General features: G+C 46.9%; 1 long non-coding RNA gene across 1 annotated transcript in view; it reads left to right on the forward strand.

Annotated features, from left to right (window-relative positions):
* Positions 1 to 11,217: 11,217 nt before the first annotated feature.
* The window catches only part of LOC142296742 (uncharacterized), a 247,892-nt gene continuing 237,260 nt past the window's right edge, over positions 11,218 to 21,849 (forward strand). Inside the window, exon 1 of the long non-coding RNA XR_012751691.1 lies at positions 11,218 to 11,399. This is a non-coding gene — a long non-coding RNA (uncharacterized LOC142296742). The remainder of the gene's footprint in view (positions 11,400 to 21,849) is intronic.

Raw genomic sequence — 21,849 nt, forward strand, 5'->3', positions numbered from 1 at the left:
TGGGCCCCACATATTTGTCCATACAGAATAATCGGCCACACTTATCCCTCCATATTGTCACACCCCCAGTGTCCCGGCACCGCTCCTTAACCACTGATCCAGTCCCGATGCCGCTCCGTACCCACTGATCCGGTCCCAGTGTCCCGGCGCCACTTCGTACCCACTGATCCGGTCCCCATGCTCACAGACTGCGGCCGCGGCTCCCACTCCCCTGCATCCCCCGTACTTCCTGCTCGGCTCCCGGGCTTCGCACATGCACATTAGGGCGTGGGCACCCTCATTCACCTTTTCTTAAAGGGCTAGCATCCCTGGAACAGGAGATGGCTGATTGGAGGTGCAGGGTATAAAAGACTTTCTGTTACATACGAGCGGTGCTTGTTCAACAAGTTCTCAAAGCTTAGTATCTTGTGATTTTGTTCAAGCCCTCTGTGTCCTGTTCCTGTATTAATCCTGTCTCTGTCCTCAGAACCTGACGCCCGGTGTGTACCACAGCTGGTCCGACTCCCTGGAGATTCCTCAGTGTCCATTTGCAGTGGACCTCTCCATCGTCCCTCTGCTTCACTCCGCCACCGGCTTCGGATTACATCTGAAGTCTCTAGCCTGCACTCGTCACTGGTTCCGGACTCCGCTTGCTGTCTTAACCCGGCTCCGGTCATCCGTTCCGATTCCCTCTAGTCCGAAGACATCACGGGACTGGCCTCAGTATTCCCTTCGGACTTTCCGAGGACGCTCTCCGGTATCCCGCCTGTGTTCCGGCTACTGTGCATCTAGGCCCTCTGGGGTGGTCGCCAGACAGTCCATGTATAGGGGTTCGCTCCTGGTGGCCTCCCTGGGGGAGTCCGGTGCATGGTCCCGTGAGTCCACTCCTGGACTGAACATAAGAGTTTGAACAAGCCATGGACCCCGCCGAGATAATGGCTGGACTGCAACAGGAACTGGTGCGACAGCGTGAAACCCAAACCCGCATGCTGACTTTCATGTCGTCTTTGGACAACCGTTTGAACACTCTACAGGCCACGGCCACGGCCCTGTCGGCACAACAAACCGCGACAGCGTCTGCACCTGTGTCCCTCTCTGCGTCGCAACTCCGCCTCGCTGCTCTGCCTCGCTATGCTGGGGATCCCAAGACTTACAGAGGCTTCCTGAACCAATGCTCCCTGCATTTCAAGTTACTCCCACATCCGTTTGTCTCAGACCAAGCAAAGGTGGCCTTCCTGATGTCTCATCTAGAGGGGGAGGCGTTGGCTTAGATGAACCCCCTGTGGGAGAGAGAGGACCCGGTTACCCACAACATTCGGGAGTTTTTGGAGACCTTTCGCAGAACCTTTGACGAGCCCGGACACACCACCTCAGCAGCTTCTTCACTCCTTCGGTTACGCCAAGGCTCCCTAACGGTTGGCCAGTACGCCATCCGTTTTCGCACGCTTACCTCTGAACTAGGCTGGAATAACGAAGCATTGTCCGCCGCCTTCTGGGAGGGCCTTTCCGGTCGCATCAAGGACGAGTTGGCAGGTCGTGATGTACCAACTACCCTGGATGGCTTAATCAGTCTGGCCTCCCGCATTGATCTCTGCTTTCAAGAACGAGGCCAGGAAGCAATCCGTGAGAGGAAACCGGTACACCATGTTCTTACCCCGAGAAGCTCCGTTCCTCCACCGTTGCTGTCGTCTGGTACTTCTACCTCCGAGCCCATGCAAGTGGATCGTCTGGGCCAAGCTGCACTACGCCGGGCAGAGTGGCTCGGTAAGGGTCTCTGCCTCTATTGTGGAGACAACATTCACCTGATCCGTTCCTATCCTGAGAGGCCGGGAAACTCCAAGGCCTAGGGTTGGTAGGAGAGGCCACCCTAGGCGCCAAGGGCCTCTCACCCCCGGTCACGCGACAGCGGAGGAGTCCCGGTTCACTGTGGAGGCGTATCTGGATTCCGGCTCAGCGGGCAACTTTATTCAACAGGCCACGGTGGACAGATATCACATTCCGGTCATGCCGCTCTCGGATCCCCTGGTAATCGCTTCCGTGGACAGGAGACCCCTCTCCGAGGCCATGCTCTTCATCACAACTCCCATGGAACTCCATATAGGCGCATTGCACACGGAACAGATCGCCTTCTACGTGCTGCCGCAGCTGGCTCATCCAATTCTGTTGGGACTACCCTGGCTGCGAGCACACGAACCCGTCGTCAGTTGGCTTTCCGGGGAGATTACTAGATGGGGCCAGGCCTGCCACGAGACCTGTCTGCAACCAGTTCGTCCACTCCATCAGCCTCCGGCACCGGACTCCCTACCAAGACTACCGTCCGCCTATTGGTCCTTTGCGGACGTCTTTGACAAAAAAGAAGCCGAGGTCTTGCCACCGCATAGACCTTATGACTGCCATAGACCTGCAGCCAGGGTCTACTCTGCCCCGAGGGCACGTGTATCCCTTGTCACCAGTAGAGACACAGGCCACAGACCAAGATCTGCATCCCCTGCAGGGGCCGGATTTTGTCTTAGTGAAAAAGAAGAAGGATGGTTCCCTCCGGCCATGCATCGACTACAGGGGTCTAAACCAGATAACCGTGAAGAACAAATACCCTCTTCCTCTCATCCCGGAGCTCTTCGATCGGCTTAGAGGGGCCCGTATTTTCACCAAACTTGATCTCCGTGGAGCATACAACTTGGTCAGTATTCGCCCGGGCGATGAATGGAAGACCGCCTTTAACACCCGCCTGTGTTCCGGCTACTGTACATCTAGGCCCTCTGGGGTGGTCGCCAGATAGTCCCTGTGGTCGCCAGACAGTCCTGGTGGCCTCCCTGGGGGAGTCCGGTGCATGGTCCCATGGGTTCACTTCTGGACTGAACGTAACACATACAAAATAATGTGACCCATATAGTTGTCCATACAGAATAATGGGTCCCACATAGCCCTCCATACAGAATAATGGATACCACAGAGCCCTCCATACAAAATAATAGGCCCCACATAGTCCTCCATACAGAATAATGGGCCCCATATAGTCCTCTATACAGAATAATGTGCCCCATATAGTCGTCCATTCAGAATAATGGGTACAACATAGCCCTCCATACAGAATAATGGACCCCACACAGTCCTCCATACAGAATAATGAGCCCCACATAGCCCTCCACAAAGAATAATGGGCGCCAAATAGTCCTCCATACAGAATAATGGGCCCCACATAGCCCTCCACACAGAATAATCGGTGCCACATAGTCCTCCATACAGAATAATGGGCCCCATAAAGTCCTCCATACAGTATAATGTGCCCCATATAGTCCTCCATACAGAATAATGGACATCACATAGCCCTCCATACAGAATAATGGGCCCCACATAGCCCTCCACAAAGAATAATGGGTGCCACATAGTCCTCCATACAGAATAATGGGCCCCATATAGTCATCCATACAGAATAATGTGCCCCATATAGTCCTCCATACAGAATAATGGACACCATATAGCCCTCCATACAGAATAATGGGTGCCACATAGTCCTTTATACAGAATAATGTGCCCCATATAGTCGTCCATACAAAATAATGGGTACAACATAGTCCTCCATACACAATAATGGGCGCCATATAGTTCTCCATACAAAATAATGTGCCCTGTTATGATCTGGTCATCGTGGATGATCACAAAAATCCCATAAGCAGAAAAACACAAGAGTAGTTTGAATCTGAGATGACCGCAATCCCATATGTGTCAGAGCACACTAGAAGTAGCCGTGGAGCATTCCTAAACACACCTAGATGCCACGTCACAGCCGGAGAAACTTCCTACACCTCACAGATAGAAATGAGGAAACATATCTTGCCTCAGAGTAGTCCCCAAAAGAATAGCAAGCACCCAACATATAAAGACAACGGTGATGTAAGAAAACACAATACACAGATAGGAAATATAGATTAGCAAAGGTGAGGCCTGACTTCATAGATAGAACAGGACAGGACAGATAACTAATTGCGGTCAGTGAAAACTCTGTGGAAAAATACCAATCTCCTGATAAGAAAAATACTGAGACCACACGGACTCTCCCCCACTATATCAGGTACTCTTGTAAATAATGGGAAAAACAAAATACCAAAAATGACACAAGAAATACAAAAGTGCAAATAATCAAATAGAACAGAGAGAATATCCCTTTTCTTGCAGTGCGACCTGCAAAGGGGAAACCCCCATGCTCATCTAAACAGAAAGACAATTCCTCTCCTGCAAGAAAAACTTTAAGCAAAAGAAAAAGAAAAACAAACACCCTTAGGTGTGGATCAGGCAATAAAGCAAATAACTTGAAACTTATCTGGAATGGGACAGGCACAGGATAAATGGAAGGACAACTCCAAGCCAATTCAGAGACAGAGGAACAACATCTATAACCGGCCCCAGCCAGCAGACACTGCTCTTCTATATAACCCAGGCTGATCTGCAATTGGGCTTCCCAAACTCCCAATTAACTCCCACACCTGTTGAGGCACGGTCAGCTTCACCCCCAGTCCTGACCACCAGAAGGAGCTCCAAACCATCACCCCCTCGGATGACATTCACAACAGTGCCCCATATAGTCATCTATACAAAATAATGTGTACCACATAGTCATCCATACAGAATAATGGGCCCCATATAGTCCTCCATAAAGAATAATGTGCCCCATCTAGTCTTCCGTACAGAATAATGGGTACCACATAGTCCTCCATATAGAATAATGGGCTCCAAATAGTTCTCCATATAGACTAATGGTCACCTGGCATTAATGGCAAAATAAACAAGCCCACGGGCCAGAGTTTGACATATGTGGTTTACATGGATCAATCGACCAGTGGCACTAAATGAATGCTGATTGATAAACATTTATTGATCGGAGGTCGGTTAATACCCCGTTTACAAGGGCAAACAGCAGTAGACTATGCACACTGTTTTTGGTGGTGCAAATCCATTTTAAACAGGACGATCCACTGCTGAAAATGATTATCTTTTTCGCTGAACAAAAGATCATTTCACCCAATGAACACATGTTTTGATTGGCAGACTGTTTACATTGAGCCTGTTTACACTGATAAATTATGGTGAAACAAGCATTCTCACAATAACCTTGTAGTGTACGTTAGCTAAGGTACCTCTCTACATGGCACCTACAGTATATGCTCATTTTGAATGGTTTGCATGTCCTGGCTCAAAATATTCTGGTAGTTACATGCCAGACTGCATGGAATAAAAAGAGTCGCCTAAAGCTGGTGTCACACACAGCGACAACGATAACGACGTCGCTGCTACGTCACCATTTTCTGTGACGTTGCAGCGACGTCCCGTCGCTGTCGCTGTGTGTGACATCCAGCAACGACTTGGCCCCTGCTGTGAGGTCGCCGGTCGTTGCTGAATGTCCAGCTTCATTTTTTGGTCGTCACTCTCCCGCTGTGACACACACATCGCTGTGTGTGACAGCGAGAGAGCGACGAAATGAAGCGAGCAGGGAGCAGGAGCCGGCGTCTGGCAGCTGAGGTAAGCTGTAACCAGCGTAAACATCGGGTAACCAAGGGAAGACCTTTCCCTGGTTACCCAATATTTACCTTCGTTACCAGCCTCCGCTCTTGCTGCCAGTGCCGGCTCCTGCTCTGTGCACATGTGGCTGCAGTACACATCAGGTAATTAACCCGATGTATACTGTAGCAAGGAGAGCAAGGAGCCAGCGCTAAGCAGTGCGCGCGGCTCCCTGCTCTCTGCACTGTGACATGTAGCTGCAGCACACATCGGGTTAATTAACCCGATGTGTACTGTACCTAGGAGAGCAAGGAGCCAGCGCTAAGCGTGGCTCCCTGCTCTCTGCACTGTGACATGTAGCTGCAGCACACATCGGGTTAATTAACCCGATGTGTACTGTACCTAGGAGAGCAAGGAGCCAGCGCTAAGCGTGGCTCCCTGCTCTCTGCACTGTGACATGTAGCTGCAGCACACATCGGGTTAATTAACCCGATGTGTACTGTACCTAGGAGAGCAAGGAGCCAGCGCTAAGCGCGGCTCCCTGCTCTCTGCACATGTAGCGACGTTATGATCGCTGCTTCTGCTGTGTTTGACAGCTAAGCAGCGATCATAACAGCGACTTACAAGGTCGCTGTTACGTCACCGAAAATGGTGACGTAACAGCGACGTCGTTGTCGCTGTCGCTTAGTGTGAACCCAGCTTTAGTCTTCAGCTAAAAGTACATTTAGTACAGTTGTTCGCAAACACAATTGATTATAAGTGGGAATTTCCCAAAATCTCAGTATTGGTCTTGCACCTATTATATAAATGTTTCGAGATAAATGAGGCTGAGATAGGAATATTTTTTTATCATTATTATGCAATCTTTATGACACCTGGCAATGCACTGAGCTTTTATTGTAAAAAACGTGAATTGAGACCTTATCTGTACTTTTGACCCCAATTGTTCTTAGGAATGTATTACCGACCTTCTTGGGGTTGTCCCTAGAATGAGGAGTTCATGTTTGAGCTCTGTCTCTACAAGGTTTATTCCTCACAGGATAAGAGGCTCAGGTGTGCCTGTATTTCTTTACATCTGACATACCTGTCACATCAACCTTATAATAGGATTTCAGTATTTTATCCGTACACACAGAGTACAAAGACAAATCACTGTTGACGAGAAAGCACAAACTGCTTACTGAAGAATATTAGCACCAGGTAAGAACAGGCAGCTGCTGTGGGATCAGCACGGCCCTATAACCCAGCTCTATAGACAGGTGTCACCTGCCATAAATCACTGGGAATTTCAAAGGCAATGAAAGAATTTTGTGAAGTACAATACACTGCAGCAAGAAAGAAGCTTGTGTCTCCACTGGAAAGTCAATGCTAGTGCTGACGATATACACATGGCTTTTTATTGTTCCCTTTAACCCAGTATTACAGTACCTGATTGGTGCCTAATTAATATGTCACAATTACAAAAGGAAATGCTAATTTTGTTTATTTATTTGTTATTTTTCAACCATAGGAAAAATTACTTGTACATCTCGACAACCTTCTCCTTTTGCCCTATTAGGACTTATGGACCTTATAAACTGAGGGTCACCACCCAGGATAAAATAATTTGTACATCTCCACAACCTTCTTGAATTGCCCTATTAGGACTTATGAATCTTATAAACTGGGGGATCACCCCTCAGGATATTTTCTTATGAGTCTAATTAAAAAAAGATAATAACAGAGTGGTTCTTACTTTGCCAAACTTGGTCCACTCATCTATATCATGATCAGTCATTCGTTTGAGTTGAGCAAATACACTCTTGCTTCCCTAGTCTGGTATCAAGTCTGGTCATCCATGACTTGGCCTGGCATTGTGGGTACCTCTAAGGGGTACTTTGCACGTTGTGACATCGCTACTGCGATCTCGTCGGGGTCAAATCGAAAGTGACGCACATCCGGCGCCGGTAACGACGTCGCAACGTGTCAAGCCTAGAAGCACCGATAAACGATTGCAAAAGCGTCGAAAAACGGTGATCTGTGTAGTGTCGGTCATTTCCATAATTTTGCTGCAGCGACAGGTACGATGTTGTTCCTCGTTCCTGCGGCAGCACACATCGCTGTGTATGAAGCCGCAGGAGCGAGGAACATCTCCTTACCTGCATCCCGCCTGCAATGAGAAAGGAAGGAGCTGAGTGGGATGTTTACGTCCCGCTCATCTTTGCCCCTCCGCTTCTATTGGCCGCCTGCCGTGTGACGTCGCTGTGATGCCGCACGACCCGCCCCCTTAGGAAGGAGGCGGGTCGCCGGCCAGAGCGACATCGCAGGGCAGGTAAGTGCTTGTGATGCTGCCGTGGCAATAATGTTCGCTACGGCAGCTATCACAAGATATCGCATCTGCGACGGGGGCGGGGACTATCGCGCTCGGCATCGCTACAATCGGCTAGCGATAATGCAGTGTGCAAAGTACCCCTTACACTTAGTAGACCCCGCGACATCATGATGTGTGACGTAGTGAGACAGGTAAGAGAAAGCACAAAAGACACCCATGATGCCGGCCACCCAAATGAAGACTCCCCAGCTCTGGCTGCCGTGGAATAACAGACTTAAAGCTGGATGAGTGCAGCTTGAATATTCTTGTTCAGCTTTAGTCTACTTGTATAACTTGTTGACCTCTGCAGCGACTGCCAGACCAGCTTCAGCTGAGGAAAGGGTTTTTGAACTAACTTATTACATTTAATCACCAGTCATTTTAGCTTGGCCTCCTGCTTCTAATCTTTTCAGGTTACAACTATTTGGACTTTTGGATTTAAACCCACATTCTAACATACATTTAAGAAATCTAGCTAAAAGACTGCATCTTGTAGTCTGAAGTCAGAACAAACAGCACAAGATCCACCTTATGGCTTCTTAAGTGATTAGGCAGAACATTCATAAAGTGCTCTGACTGATCATACAGCTGCTTGTCATAAGGTACTGCTGATAACACGCTGTATACGGTGATTAACATAATCTTATGCCGTAGTGTTAAATATGCCAGGGGAACCACAAGGGAGAGCGCTACCGGTGTTAATGTGCCCTGTCCAGTGGTTTTAAACCTATTCACAGTTCGGTCATTTATGTGAAGAGGAGATATTATATCCTCTTCCCACAATCGAGTACAAGATTTCTCCCGTGCATCCCCCATACTCTGGAACGCTCTACCTCAGCACATCAGACTCTCCCATACCGTGGAAAGCTTCAAGAGGAACCTCAAGACCCACCTCTTCCAACAAGCCTACAACCTACAATAGCCCTCAGTCCAGTAGACCACTGCGCAACCAGCTCTGTCCTCACCTATTGTACCATCACCCATTCCCTGTAGACTGTGAGCCCTCGCGGGCAGGGTCCTCTCTCTCCTATACCACTCTGTTTTGTACTGTTAATGATTGTTGTATGTATACCCTCTTTCACTTGTAAAGCGCCATGGAATAAATGGCGCTATAATAATAAATAATAATAATAATATTCTGGGGACACACACACAGTCATGACCAAGTTTTATGACTGACACAAAGTTTTTGTTTTCACAAAGTTTGCTGCTTAATTATTTTAATACCTTTTTTAGTCCGGTAATTCTATAGTTACTGATGTACGATTTGAAGTATTTTATAAGTTTTTTTAACTTTTATTGACAAACTCATCAAGATATTGCAAAGACTCAATATTTACAGTGTTAACCCTTATTTTTTAAGACTTCTGCAATTCACCCTGACATGCTAGATATCAACTTCTGGGCCATATCCTGACTAATAACAACCCATTCTTGCCTAATTAATGCTTGGAGTTTATCACAATTTGTGTTTTTGTTTGTCCTACCCACTTTTGAGGATTGACCATAGGTTCTCAATGGGACTGAGATCTGAGGAGCTTCCTGATCATGGACGCAAAATTTCAATGTTTCGTTCACCGAGCCACTTAGTTATTACTTTGCCTTGTGACATGGTCTCCATCATGCTGGAAAAAGCATTGTTCATCACTAAATCGCTCCTGGATCGTTGGAAGAAGTTACTCTTGGAGAATGTTTAGATCACATTTTTATTCAAGGCAGTGTTCTTTGGTAAAAATGTGAGTGAGTTCACTCCCTTGGATGAAAGGCTTCCAGACACATGAATGTTCTCAGGATGCTTTACTGTTTACTGTTGGCATGACACAGGACTCGTGGTAACACCCATCTTTTCTTCTCTGGACAATCATTCTTCTAGATGTCCCAAACAGTCTGAAGGGGACTTAATCAGAGAAAATAATTTAACTCAAATCACTGTACTTCCTGCAGTTCTTGATAATGTTCTTTCAAAGAAGTGGCTTCTTAGCTGTCATTTTGACAGCAGGGCAGCCTTGAAAAGCCTTCACCTAACTGTGCATGTGGATGCACTGACACATGCCTGCTGCCATTCCTGAGCAAGCTCGGCACTGGTGCTGAACCGATCCCGTAACTGAATCCTCTTTAGAAGATGGTTCTGGCACTTGCTAGATTTTCTTGGGCACCCTTGACCTCGTTAAAAATTTATCCTGAGCTTGTGAGATCACTGACTTGATGCAATCAAGTCATTCTGTTGAAGAATGAATTTTAGTGGAAATTATTTTTTTGTGAATGGGTTAATTTTCATGAAAAGGAATGACTTTGTAATTCATGTGATTAGTCTTAAAAACAATCTTCAGCTAATTTATGTTAAATTGCCACTATAAAAATTGAAGCAGCAAACTTTTTGAAAATCTAAATTTGTTTCAGTATCAAAACTTGGGAACATGGAATCCATGCAGTAAATAATTCTGCAGCTGGTGGAACTGGTGGTGTCCATCTTATAGCTAAAGAAGAGCAATTCTTGCTAGAAGGGATGAGATTATTGGAAAGGGCTCAAGGCCTAAATGCACTCCCCTTATTTATATTGTGTTTCCATACGTCACACAGTGCATCATTCTCAGTAATATGTGACTGTGTATTTTCTCAGAAAACCTCTTCTGGCTGTCCTATGCACTTTTACCCATTTTTGACAACACGCTACAATAGATTTCTCACTGAACCGGAACATGCTTATTCATTTTCATTCTTAAAGAAACATCAATTTGTAGACAATTCGGAGAAGATTCTTGCCCAAGCATGCTGCAGTGGTGACAATAAGGGATATACTTGTATGTTATGGAGAGTGAGAGGTATGGTAATTAGGGGTGTTCCGAAAGCACTGTCATATTACTGACAGGCAGCAGTACTCGATAATCAGGAAGTGTCATGTCTTTCTGTTTTTACACACCTTTGGTGTGAAATGCTATGCAGATACAGTGATCTGCCATAACATTAATACCACTGATATGAAAGGTATAACATTGGTTATATACTAACAATAGCACCTGTCAGGGGGAGGGATCTTTATTAGCCAAGTCAACAGTCATTTTACTAGCCAGCTTATTAACCAAGTCAACAGATGTTGATATGTGGAAGCAGGAAAAATGAGCAAGCATAAGAATCTTAGAGACTTTTCCAAGAGCTAAGTTGTGATGGTTAGAAGACTGCATTTCCAAAACAGTAGATTTTGTGGGATGTACCTAGTTTGCAGTGGGTAATACCTTCTGATTAAAGAAAGATGGTTAATCAACAATAGGATGATTGGCGTCAAAGACTCATTGATGCGAAAGGAGAGCAAAGTCTAACCCATCTGGTCTGATCGCAAAGAAGAGCTCTAGTGTAGCACAAATTGCTGAAAAAGTTAATGCTGACAATAATAGAAAGGTGTCAGAGCACACACGACATTGTACATTGCTAGGTATGGAGCTGTATACCTGCCGACTGGTCAGCGTGCACCTGTGCCTCTTAACTGAGAAGGAGATGACGTCAGGACGTACTACTGGAAGCAGGCAGCAGATGTTGGGCAATGTGCTGCTGGGAAACCTGGAATACTGGCATTCAGGTGAATTTATTTGGTTTACATCAAAGTAGGAATGTTATTATTTATTTTTAGAGCACCAGTGATTCCATAGTGCTGTGCATGAGAAGGGATTACATACAAAATATGGATATAAACTACAGTAAACAAACTAAGAATGACAGACTGGTACAGAGGGAAGAGGGCCCTGCCCTTGGGGGCTTACAGTCTCCAGAATAATGTTACTGACCATGTACACTCCTTCATGGCAAGAGTATTCTCTAATTCCCTAAATCAGTGGTCTGAGAAAGGGTCACAAGCCACATCCTGTTCTGAGAGAGGGTCGCAAGCCACATCCAGCTCCGACTCCCCTCACAGAAGTAACAGCCAAAACCCCAATTACTGGTATAATGAAGGCCACACTTTTCCAAAGAAATCACACTGAGGCAGCATACCAAGATCCAAGATTTCATACAATACCCCATTCTGTATTCTTGCATCAAGCATCCCTACCACACTGCCACATCCAGCTTCACGCACCTCCTCTGACAGGAAGTACAATCCTGTCTCCAGCTTACCATACTTTTATTATCTCTAAATCCCCAAGACCAATAAATGTGTATCCATAACTGCTCTTATGTGTGGGGCTACTCACACAATTCACCATCTGGAGATCTGCTCCTCATACTTGCTTGCTAGACCAGGTGCAAATGCAATAAACTGGTAGACAGTCACGAGCCACCGATTGGGGACCCCTGCCCTAAGTCTTCTTAGTCCTTTCTCTTACTTCGTAAGTTTTGAAGCAAGGAAAAAACTGCAGCAAACTACTGTGCGTTTCAACTTGAGGTTCTACTTGTTTTTGTTTTCCAGCCACCATTATGGTTGCTGCAGTTGTCATCACTAAGATTTCCTAGAAACTGACTAAAACAGTTCAATAGAAAACAAGTGGAGAACAATAGAAAGGTTTATAACTGTCTGAGGAACAGTTGAGGTACTGTAGTATCCTTCCTCAATAGACAGCTTTATCATTCCTAACTCTAGGAATGTAATTCAATCCAAAGAATAGCTTGTAGTTTCTGTGCCCTGAGGAAGAAGTTGCACCATTGACAAGTCGGACCATTCCTAGTGATGCCGTGTGTAGTGATTCACAGTGGGCTGGATATATATACATTATAGCAACTAGGTAGCTTCTTGTTGTCTACTGTTACTACCATAACTGTTCATATATAATGATGTTCCTGCACCCTTATATACAGCTCATTTTTTCCCTTGTTCTTTAATTTATTTTGTACTCATAAGTATATCAAGGACTTGGGTACACTCAGACTTTTTAAGGTCACATTGTCTGCTTTACATGGAGGTATCATTATAGCATTATATGCAAATGCTATTTCAATGTTGGAATGTAAAAGAAAATATGAAATTAGGAGTGGTGGAATGATGGGGAGAGGGTTACATGTCAAAAATTTGCTTTTGGGCCAACAGGCATTTATATACACCTCTGCTTAGTTAAATCAGTCTTTGATCTGTACTGATGAAAATAAATCAATGAAATGAATGATCATTGGGGAATAAGACAACTTTTTATCCTTTTGCCGTGACCCAAACACTTTTCTAATATGTACTGTAGGTCAGACCTTAGCAAAAGTGATGTGGTCAACAGTCATGCACCAAATGTAATATAATAGAATACAACCGGCATACATTATAGAAGTAATTTATGCAAGCTCATGCGTGCCATTGATATCACTTCCGCAGCAACTCAAAGATGTACCAAATATAGCAAGAGGTTTGTGCCTCACAGGGAGGCACAAAGGAATCATGGGGTCCCATAGCAACAATCAAGATTGGTCCCCCCCCAGAAAAAAACTAAAACAAGACAACTGAAATAATGAAAACACAATGTACTTATGCTCTTACATAATACTAAATATATATATGCGCCCTGCGAAAGTATTCGGCCCCCTTGAATTTTTCAACCTTTTCCCATATTTCAGGCTTCAAACATAAAGATAAACATTTTAATGTCATGGTGAAGACTCAACAACGAGTGGGACACAATTGTGAATGTGAACGAAAGTTATTGCTTATTTTAAATTTTTGTAAAAAAATAAAAAAGTGAAAATTGGGGCGTGCAATATTATTCGGCCCCTTTACTTTCAGTGCAGCAAACTCACTCCAGAAGTTCATTGAGGATCCCTGAATGATCCAATGTTGTTCTAAATGATTGATGATGATAAATATAAGCCACCTGTGTGTAATCTAGTCTCCATATAAATGCACCTGCTCTGTGATAGTCTCAGTGTTCTGTTTAAAGTATCATGAAGACCAGGGAACACAACAGGCAGGTCCATGATACTGTTGTGGAGAAGTTTGAAGTCGGATTTGGTTACAAAAAGATTTCCAAACCTTTAAACATCCCAAGGAGCACTGTGCAAGCGATCATATTGAAATGGAAGGAGTATCATACCACTGCAAATCTACCAAGACCCGACTATCCATCCAAACTTTCATCTCAAACAAGGAGAAAACAGAGCAGAGATGCAGCCAAGAGGCCCATGATCACTCTGGATGAACTGCAGAGATCTACAGCTGAGGTGGAAGAGTCTGTCCAGAGGACAACAATCAGTCGTACACTGCACAAATCTGGCCTTTATGGAAGGATGGCAAGAAGAAAGCCATTTCTCAAAGATATCCATAAAAAGTGTCATTTAAAGTTTTCTACAAGCCACCTGGGAGACACACCAAGCATGTGGAAAAAGGTGCTCTGGTCAGATGAAACCAAAATCAAACTTTTTGGACACAATGCCAAACGATATGTTTGGAGTAAAAGCAACACAGCTCACCACCCTGAACACACCATCCCCACTGTCAAACATAGTGGCGGCAGCATCATGGGTTGGACCTGCTTTGCTCCAGTAGGGACAGGAAAGATGGTTAAAATTAATGGGAAGATGGATGGAGCCAAATACAGTACTATTCTTGAAGAAAATCTGTTGGAGTCTGCAAAAGACCTGAGACTGGGATGGAGATTTGTCTTCCAACAAGACAATGATCCCAAACATAAAGCAAAATCTACAATGGAATTGTTCACAAATAAACATAACCAGATGTTAGAATGGCCAAGTCAAAGTCCAGACCTGAATCCAATCGAGAATCTGTGGAAAGAGCTCAAAACTGCTGTTCACAAATGCTCTCCATCCAACCTCACTCAGCTCGAGCTATATGCAGGAAGAATGGGGAAGAATGGGCAAGAATTTCAGTCCTTCGATGAGCAAAACTAATAGAGACATATCCCAAGTGACTTGCAGCTGTAATCGCAGCAAAAGGTGGCGCTACAAAGTATTAACTTATAGGGGCCGAATAATGTATATGTATATATATATATATGTATGTATATATATATATGTATATATATATATATATATATATGTATGTATATATATATATATGTATGTATATATATATATATATATATATATAATTGCCTTATTCTGTCTGTCTGTCTGTCTGTCTTGCTCCAAAATTGTGTCCTTACGGTGACACAAAGCCGATTGGCCGCTGGGCTCGCCATGGCCTCGCCCCCCCGCACGGATTGGCCGCTCGCCCAGGCTCCGCCCGCACACGGATTGGCCGGCCGCTCGCCCAGGCTGCGCCCCCCACATGGATTGGCCTCTCGCCCCGGCACCCTGCAGCATTGGCAACTCGGCCACGCCCCGCCCCCCTTACGCAATGCACGCTCGCTCTGGCCCCGCCCCCCGCATTCCCCGAACCGTCAGGGAGCCACGACTCCCAGGTTAGTACTGTACCCCCGGGAGCCCACATCAGCGTACGCCGCCAACCCAGCCGACACATACCCTCGCATTGCTGGGGTTGCCGCCGTATGCTGGTGTAGGCTCCCGTGCGACGGGATAAGCTGGTAACCATGGTAGCATAGTTACCAGCGCATCAAGGTCCTGCAGCGGCGGAACATACACACGCACACACATAACAACACACACATCAGATCACACTCACTCTCACACACACATCACATCGCATCCACATACTCACAACATCCTGGGATATCGCTTGCTTCTCGGCGGCGATACTGTGGAGTGACCTTCCAGGACCTGCCGGAGGATCACATGGCCAGAAGCATGTGGTATCTCCGGATGTTGTGAGTGTGAGCGCGTATGTGCGATATCTTCAGTGTAAGTGTGAGTGTATGCGATCGGATGTGTGTGAGTGTGTTCAGATGTGTGAGTGTGTGTGTGAGTGTATGCGATCGGATCTGTGAGTGTCGGCAGAGGAGCACGGCGTGCTGGGGGAGGCTGGGAGGAGAGAGGCTGATCCTGGGGAAGGCTGGGAGGAGGAGGCTGATGCTGGGGGAGGCTGGGAGGAGAGAGGCTGATGCTGGGGTAGGCTGATACTGGGGGAGGCTGGGAGGGTGTAGGCTGATGCTGGGGTAGGCTGATGCTGGGGTAGGCTGATGCTGTTAGAGGCTGGGAGGGTGTAGGCTGATGCTGGGGGAGGCTGAGAGAAGAGAGGCTGATGCTGGGGGAGGCTGGGAGGAGAGAGGCTGATGCTGGGGGAGGCTGGGAGGGGGAGGCTGATGCTGGGGGAGGCTGGGAGGAGGGAGGCTGGGAGTAGAGAGGCTGATCCTGGGGAAGGCTGGGAGGGGGAGGCTAATGCTGGGGGAGGCTGGGAGGAGAGAGGCTGATGCTGGAGGAGGCTGGGAGGAGAGAGGCTGATGCTGGGGGAGGCTGGGAGGAGAGAGGCTGATGCTGGGGGAGGCGAGAGGCTGATGCTGGGGGAGGCTGGGAGGGGGCGGCTGATGCTGGGGGAGGCTGGTAGGGGGAGGCTGGCAGGGGGGAGGCTGAGAGAAGAGAGGCTGATGCTGGGGGAGGCTGAGGCTGGGAGGAGAGAGGCTGATGCTGGGGACAGAGAGGCTGATGCTGGGGACAGAGAGGCTGATGCTGGGAGGAGAGAGGCTGATGCTGGGAGGAGAGAGGCTGATGCTGGGAGGAGAGAGGCTGATGCTGAGGGCAGAGAGGCTGATGCTGGTGCAGCATGGGGGATGGAGCACGATAGGGGGTGCGCAGCATGGCGGATGGACCACGTTTGGGAGTGTGCAGCATGGCGGATGGAGCACGTTTGGGAGTGCGCAGCATGGCGGATGGAGCACGTTTGGGAGTGTGCAGCATGGCGGATGGAGCACGTTTGGGAGTGCGCAGCATGGCGGATGGACCACGTTTGGGAGTGCGCAGCATGGCGGATGGAGCACGTTTGGGAGTGCGCAGAATGGCGGATGGAGCACGTTTGGGAGTGCGCAGAATGGCGGATGGAGCACGTTTGGGAGTGCGCAGCATCGCGGATGGAGCACGTTTGGGAGTGCGCAGCATGGCGGATGGAGCACGTTTGGGAGTGCGCAGCATGGCGGATGGAGCACGTTTGGGAGTGCGCAGCATGGCGGATGGAGCACGTTTGGGAGTGCGCAGCATGGCGGATGGACCACGTTTGGGAGTGCGCAGCATGGCGGATGGACCACGTTTGGGAGTGCGCAGCATGGCGGATGGACCACGTTTGGGAGTGCGCAGCATGGCGGATGGAGCACGATGGGGGGTGCGCAGCATGGCGGATGGAGCACGATGGGGGGTGCGCAGCATGGGGCATGGAGCACGATGGGAGGTGCACACCTCTCCCTAACACACACACACACACAACACACCACACACACACTGGGAACCACAAACACCGCCCTACACAGACACCCACACACACAGACAACGCTGCACACACACAACACCCAACACACAAACACCGCGGCATACATAAATACACGCACATACCACGCAACACACACACATTGCACAAAACATACCTCCCCCCAAAACACACCACACCCACACAAACCGCGCAACACACACACACACAACGCTACAGACACACAGCGCTCCACAAACAACGCAACACACACAACACACATACAACACCGCTCTCACCCCCCGCCACACCCAGACAACACCCAGAACATGTACAGCGCCCTACACAAACACTTGGTAACTACAGACAACAACATCTATATATATAACAAAAATCATACATTAACTACACAATACGTACATTCTGGAATACCCGATGCGAAAAATCGGGCCACCTTCTTGTATATATATTTGTATGTATATATATATATATATATATATATATATGTATATATGTATATATATATATATATATATATATGTATATGTATATATATATATATATATATATATATATACCGTATTTTTTGCTTTATAAGACGCACTTTTGTTCCCCCAAATTTTGGGGGAAAGTAGGGGGTGCGTCTTATAATCCGAATATACGGGTGTCTATATATATATATATATATATATATATATATATATATATATATATATATATATATATATATACTACAGAGTCCAGGGGAGGTGGGGGCAGCTCTGGAGTGGTGCTGGGGGCTGGTGAAAGCTGCAGGAGACAGCAAGCGATCTCCTGCTCATATAATATGTACTGTCGCTGTCCATCACCGTGGTGCTGAAACCGCACCGCGGTGATGGGCTGGGGGAGTGGCACATTTTATACACCTGCGCCTCCCTTTGATGGAACATGCCCCCCTGTGTTAGATATGGCCCCCATGCTGCTTCCCATAGTAAAATAAAAAACTCTTTACTTACCTCCTCCAGCGCTGATTTCCCGGTCTCTCTGCTGCTGCTGTGATCAGGCACTCAGAGATGATATCACTCTGCCGTGCCGATCACATGACCAGCACCGAGAACCAGGAAGTGCAGGAGCTCAGCAGCACAGAGGGAGACACGAGGGAGGACAGCACTGGAGAAGGTAAGGAAAGAGTGTTTTATTTTACTAGGGGCAGCAGCATGGGGGCCATATCTAACACAGGGGGAGGTGTGCCATCCATAGGGGGCCATATCTAGCACAGGGGGAGGTGTGCCATCCATAGGGGACTATATCTAATACAGGGGGAGGTGTGCCATCCATAGGGGACTATATCTAACACAGGGGGAGGTGTGCCATCCATAGGGGGCCATATCTAACACAGGGGGAGGTGTGCCATCCACACGGGGCCATATCTAACACAGGGGGAGGTGTGCCATCCATAGGGGGCTATATCTAACATAGGGGGAGGTGTGCCATCCATAGGGGGCCATATCAAACACAGGGGGACGTTTGCCATCCATAGGAGGCCATGGGCAGCACAGGGGGACGTGTGCCATCCATAGGGGGCCATGGGCAGCACAGGAGGACGTGTGCCATCCATAGGTGACCTGTGCCAGCTGTAGGAGATGTGTGCCATCTATAGGAGACCTGTGCCAGCTGTAGGGGATATGTGCCAGCAATAGGGGACGTGTGCCAGCACAGAGGGACGTGTGCCATAAATAGGGGACATGTTCCATCAATAGGAGACATGTGCGAGCAATAGGGGACGTGTGCCAGCAATAGGGGACGTGTGCCATCAATGGGGGACATGTAGCATCACTGGGGGACGTGTGCCAGCACAAGGGGGCTATATTCAATATAAGGGGGCCATATCCAGATTAAGGGGGCTAATTTTAGGATGGGGGGATTATGGAGGACATATACCCTATATGATTTGTTAGATGGACACTGGCATTATAAGACGGACCCCATTTAACATAAAAAAAAATAATTCTCTTTTCCTTCACCAAATTTGGGCTTGCGTCTTATAATCAGGTGCGTCTTATAAAGCAAAAAATACGGTATACACATACTAGATGGGGAAAGACACAGACCTTGATAGAGACAGACGGGGAAAGAGACAGAGAAATAGAGACAGACAAGGAAAGACACAGACAGAGACAGGCAGACAGGAAAAGAGACAGACAGGAAAAGACAGTCAAAGAGAGGGGGAGACAGACAGGGAAAGAGACAGACCTGGGAAAGAGACAGATGGAAAAAGAAACAGAGAGATAGAGACAGACAAAAAAAGAGACAGACAGAGGCAGGCAGACGGTGAAAGAGACAGACGGGGAAAGAGACAGACGGAGCACATTACCTCGCCAATTTAGTTAAATCTGTGTAGAATATCTGTGGTGTTGAAATATATGTTGTGAAATGCTTCTATTAGCTTAGTTTTTGCCTTTTAATAATTACATTTCTATTTGTTTTGTGGTTTGAGTGTGCAGAATACATTTTTGTTAACACATTCTATATTGCTAACAACAGTTATTAACCCGGGCGAAGCTGGGTAGTACAGCTAGTATATATATATATATATATATATATATATATATAAAGCTGAATGTGTGTATGTGTGTGTGTGTATGCCCGAGATTGGCATCTGCACCGTCGCAGCTACAGCCACAACATTTTTCACACTCATTTTAACCCAGCACTTTACAGTTATTCACCTTAAAACCTGCCTCCATTAAAGCGAATGGAGCTAGGAGCCACAGTGCAGCCAGAACTTCAGAAGAATGTGCAGCCACGCCCTTAAATGGAATGTTGGCGTGTCACAATGCAGCCAGGAAAAGAGACAGACACAGGCAGGGTAAAAAACAGATATAGACAGGGTAAGAGACAGACACAAAGAGACAGACACAGACAAAGAGACAGACTGACAGGGAAAGAGACAGACAGGGAAAGAGAGGGAAAGAGAGAGACAGGTTAAGATACAGACACAGACAGGTAAAGAGACAGACACAGACAAAGAGAAAGACACAGGGTAACAGACAGGGAAAGAGCGGGAAAGAGACAGATAGGGTAAGAGACAGACAAAGACAGGTAAAGAGACAGACAAAGACAGACACAGGGAAAGAGACAGAGGGAAACAGGGAAAGAGACAGACAGGGAAAGAGAGGGAAAGAGACAGACAGGGAAAGAGAGGGAAAGAGACAGACAGGGAAAGTGACAGAGATAGATAGACAGACAGGGAAAGAGATAGACAGACAGGGAAAGAGATTGAGACAGACGGAGACAGAGACAGTCAGAGACAGACAGGGAAAGAGACAGACAGACAAAGAGATAGAGAGAGAGACAGAGAGATATATACAGAGGGGGAGACAGACATTATAATTACATTTATATCTATTTGTTTTGTGGTTTTTGTGTGCAGAATACATTTTTGTTAACACATTCTATTTTGTTAACAGCAGTTATTAGCCCGGGCAAAGCAGGGTAGTACAGCTAGTAATATATAATGCTGAATGTGTGTGTGTGTGCGTCGTGCGTGTGTGTGTGTGTCCAGGATTGGCATCTGCACCGTCGCAGCTACAGCCACAAAATTTTGCACACTCACATGTCTGGACTCTGAGAGCGTCATAAGCTATGTTCTGAGGCGAAATTTTAACCCCGCGCATTTCAATTTACCAATCAATTTTGCCCCTATCTACATAATGGGGAAAAAGTGAAACAAAAAGTGTATCCGCACCGTCACATTTACAATCACGAAATTTTGCACAGACACCTCATGTGACCCAGGGAACGTCGTAGACTATGTTTTGACAGGAAAATTTAACCCCACGCTTTACAGTTACTCTCCAAAATACATGCCTCCATTAAAGTAAATGGAGCCTGGAACTACAGGTTATTAGTATTATTGGTTGCTATAGGAACAAAAGACATTCATAGTATAAGAAGCTTATATGTGAGGTAATAAGATGTCGGTTGGGAGACGGATAGAGAGAGACAGACAGAGAGACAGACAGGGAAAGAGACAGAGATAGAGACAGACAGGGAAAGAGACAGACAGAGACAAACGGTGAAAGCGACAGACAGAGACAGACGGTGAAAGAGACAGACAGAGACAGATGGTGAAAGAGACAGACCCGGAAAGAAACAGTCAGGTTAAGAGACAGATGGGGAAAGAGACAGATGGGGAAAGAGACAGACATGCAGACAGGGACAGAGACAGGCAGACAGGGAAGGAGGAGACAGCCAGAGAGACAGACAAAGATAGATGGGGAAAGACACAGACCTTGATAGAGACAGACGGGGAAAGAGACAGAGAAATAGAGACAGACAAGGAAAGAGACAGACAAAGACAGGCAGACAGGGAAAGAGACACACAGGAAAAGACACAGACAAAGAGACAGGGAGACAGACAGGGAAAGAGACAGACCTGGGAAAGAGACAGACCTAGAAAAAGACAGATGGGGAAAGAAACAGAGAGATAGAGACAGACAAAAAAAGAGACAGACAGAGACAGGCAGATGGGGAAAGAGACAGATGGGGAAAGAGACAGACGGGGAAAGAGGCAGACGGGGAAAGAGGTAGACGAGGAAAGAGGCAGACGAGGAAAGAGGCAGACAAAGACAGGCAGACAGGGAAAGAGACACACAGGAAAAGACACAGACAAAGAGACAGGGAGACAGACAGGGAAAGAGACAGACCTGGGAAAGAGACAGACCTAGAAAAAGACAGATGGGGAAAGAAACAGAGAGATAGAGACAGACAAAAAAAGAGACAGACAGAGACAGGCAGATGGGGAAAGAGACAGATGGGGAAAGAGACA

Source organism: Anomaloglossus baeobatrachus, chromosome 3 (genome assembly GCF_048569485.1).
Source record: "Anomaloglossus baeobatrachus isolate aAnoBae1 chromosome 3, aAnoBae1.hap1, whole genome shotgun sequence".
Lineage (NCBI taxonomy): Eukaryota > Metazoa > Chordata > Amphibia > Anura > Aromobatidae > Anomaloglossus > Anomaloglossus baeobatrachus.